General features: G+C 36.8%; 1 long non-coding RNA gene across 1 annotated transcript; it reads left to right on the top strand.

Moving 5' to 3' along the window:
• Positions 1-50: 50 nt before the first annotated feature.
• Positions 51-1813, top strand: LOC131335643 (uncharacterized). Its single transcript, XR_009202572.1, has 3 exons — positions 51-161; positions 1162-1223; positions 1573-1813. It is a non-coding gene; the product is annotated as an uncharacterized LOC131335643 (long non-coding RNA).
• The last annotated feature ends 1826 nt before the right edge of the window (positions 1814-3639 follow it).

Consider the following 3639-nt stretch of genomic DNA (forward strand, 5'->3'; position numbering starts at 1 on the left):
AGGTGGTGTGTGTGTGTGTGTCATCAAAAGGAAAAAAAAAAAAAACAAACAAAACCCATCAGAAGAGGTTGCAACGTTAGAGAGAGAGAGAGAGAGAGAGAGAGAGAGAGAGATCAGCCGGTGGAGAAGAAGAAGAAAGAAGGAAAGAAAGGAGGAAATAGGTATGGTCAAATTGAAGCCATGAGAGAGGGTTTTTGAGCTTGAAGTTGAGTTTATTCCTGAAAAATTCGTGTATAGTATGATTATGCATAACTGTGTTGAACCAAATTGAATCTGTCCTGTTTTTGATGAATATTTCTTGTCGACTTTCTGATCATGTTATTTTCTGGTAATTTTACTGGAGATGCCTCTGTGAGTGTAGTTTATGCTGTAAAAATTTCAGAATTTTCTGAATAGTATGGAAAAAGATAAAAATCTTGAACCGGACTGCAGTCAGATTCGCGTCTGTGCTGACAGCCCAGACACATGTTGGAAAAACGGGCATAACTTCTTGCTCGGGTATCGGTTTTAGGCACCGTTTCTTGATTACGAAACTAGACTTGTATATCTTTCTGAATCTGTAAAGATTGTGCCTTAGTTTGGTCTGAGCAAATTCAGTTTTGGTTCCGAAGTTAATAGTTTGGTGATTCTGAAATTCTGGGCAGGTTTTATAGCTGTGTTCTTCATCAGTTTTGTCATAGTTGAACATGCTTACTGACTATGGATGCTGTTGAGTCTTAAACCTTGATCAGTTGGTGTTGTTTTGGCGTTGGAAATATTGGAAAAGATTGAGTGTGTGATTTTTAATGAGCATTCGATCGCAGACTGTTCTGCTGGGTCTGTAGTTCTGTTTTAGATGTGTAATTTCAATTGAGCATATCTTAGTCATTCGGAGTCCAATTTGGGCAAATTTTATATCTAGATTGATGTACTAGAAGCCTTCTTGCTAGTGGTGGTGGTCTTGTAGTATTCTTTGAAACCTATAGAATTCTATAGTCAGAAATCGATCAGTGGTTCTGTTGATAATGTGTGAAATTGTGGAATTCTTGGTTTTGGGTACGAATTGGTGAATTTACTTTTGTTCGGCATACGTTAAATAGTTGAATTCATGCAGAACATTGTTAATGCATTTGTTAAAGCCTTAAAAGTATTTCTATACTAAAATGTTTGGCTTGTGGATAGGTGACGAGTCGGTGAATCAAGGAGCACCGAAACCATAGTTGTACTTTCTTTTGGAGTACGAGGTGAGTGTTTGATTCATAGATGTTGTTCTATATTGAATTGAACTTGAATGTTGGCTTAGTGCCCGGTGATTGGCTTTATGCCAAAAGGCTTTTATGCCTTAAATTATTGGCTGTGTGCCCGGTGATTGGCTTTATGCCATATGGCTTTATGCCTTAAACTATTGGCTGTGTGCCCGGTGATTGGCTTAATGCCAAAAGGCTTATGCCTTAAATTATTGGTTGCTTGTCTGGTGTTACTTTTTATTTCTCGATAAACTGTTACAAGTTGAGATATATCTTTTAGCTGTACCTTTAATATGGAATTGCATCCATGTCTCATAACACTCCTGGATTCCATTTTGGAATCCAGTTTTGCAGGCGTTGTAGATATCCACTGCTGATCGTCGTGGGGTTGTACGCTCACTTAGGGTAGCATGTCGGGAAGGCTGGACTAGTTTTGGCAAAATTTTGTAGATAGGGATGTAGTTGCAGCCTATGTTCATATTTGGTTTATTGTATAGTTTAATGCTTTCTTAAAACTTCCCCTGTGTTTGTAAGAACGTTAAGTTTTGCGTTATCAATAAAATGATTGGTTAATTTAGTTGCTAAAACTTGAGTTATAGAAATGGGTTGGTGGTTGATATTGCACCCTCACGTCGGTTTAGGCTCATTTGAGTGCTGGCCCGGGGTGGGGTGTGACACGGATTATCAAAATTCGATCGAGAACTTGGGGGGGGGGGGGTGTTTAGAGGTTTGTTTAAGGGTCCCTGGAACCGCTCCGATATATATATATATATGTGTGTGTGTGTGTGTGTGTGTGTCAAATAGATGCTTTTAGGTAGCATTTGGTGTAGTGGTAAGGTGCTAACCTCCTAAGTAAAAGGTTCTGTGTTCGAGTCTCCCATAATCCCCTAAGTCTTTTTATTTTTATTTGTTTCCCTCCACTCCCCCAACGTCTCTGATCATTTGTGCAATACTCAATATGAATTCACATATTGCGTTTGTACACTTTTGGTCCCTGAAACTTGTACTTATAGAGTTAATAATAGAAAAATAGATGATGAATATGTGATAATTTTGTTTTAACGCATATAGTCGAGGTGCGCAAGTGTACCTAAGTAGCTGGTTATTAAAATACATATATATTTTAAAATTGTTACTTTATTATGAATGCTAAAATTAATTTTGGTGTGAATGTGCTTAACTGTAACTGATATATTACGGTTAAAAAGAATTGGTGCCTCCACTATGTTAAATTTCTTGGTGTGCCACTGCCTACTACTAATTTTGGTGGGGCTTATTGGTGCATAAATGGTTGCAATCAGTCGCAACAGTATAATTAATGTATACAGGGCAATGCATATATAAAACAACAGGAAATTAAATAGTATATATACAGAGCATAGAACAATAGTATATAGGTGGCTTGCTTTAATTGAATGTTGGATAAATAGGAACTCACAAAGGAGAGATAAAGGTTGAACGACTGAACTTGCAGCATTGGGATTGTTGATCGATAGATATAAAGTGAAATCTTGAAAGAGCATAAAATTGTGCATGAGTGAAAGAAAGTGAAGGGTAAGAGACGAATATGTAAGTTATTAAAAATGTTTATTAAGCTGTCCAAACTCTCCTCATCCAAGCAAAATAAATAAATAACTCAAATAATAACAAAATTCTTAGATTTAAATTAAGTTCAAGAGAATTAGGCCTAACTTAATTATATAGCATTCAATTAAGGATGATCAACATTTATGTAGATTTGGATTTCAATAGTAAAGTTTTTCCTGTTAAAGTAGTTGAAGAACATGTGGGTCAATGGGTGTCACTAATTTCATCAATGTGAGCTGCAGATGTAATAAGGGTTGCAATGCTAAAATTGTGTGGCCTTCAAAGTCTAAGGAGAAATTCGGAGGAGAGATGGGGTCAACGTGAAAGATATGGTAAAGAATTCATCTGATAATGGGGCTGAGGATGTGAATGGTGAAAATAAGGAGATCCATTGCTCTAATAATTTTCAATCTAGAGATAATTTTTTGGCGATTAAGAAAGATAATGCTGCCAAGAACCGTGATGTTCAAAGAGGGAAGGTTGATGGATTGGTCTCTTTGAGAAATTCTTCCCTTTCAGAGTGTCAATCTACTACTAGTCCTACTCCTCTTTGAGGCCTGTTATGAAGCGATGTGAACGATAGGAGTGATGAGCTTAGTATCCCAGGAGAGAGATTCATTCACGAAGCTATTGAAAAATTGGAGAGGAGATTGAATAGATTGAGAAGAAAGATTAGAAAGAAGAAATCTCTTTCCGAATTTGGGTTAAAGGAGGCCAAGATGTTAAAGAAATATAAGAAGTTCCCGCTTCTTCTCTTTCTTCTCATGACATATGCAATAGAAACTCCCGCTTAATTAATTAAGCAAGCTCATAAGTTTATGGATAT

The sequence above is a fragment of the Rhododendron vialii genome, chromosome 8a (genome assembly GCF_030253575.1).
Source record: "Rhododendron vialii isolate Sample 1 chromosome 8a, ASM3025357v1".
Classification (NCBI taxonomy): domain Eukaryota; kingdom Viridiplantae; phylum Streptophyta; class Magnoliopsida; order Ericales; family Ericaceae; genus Rhododendron; species Rhododendron vialii.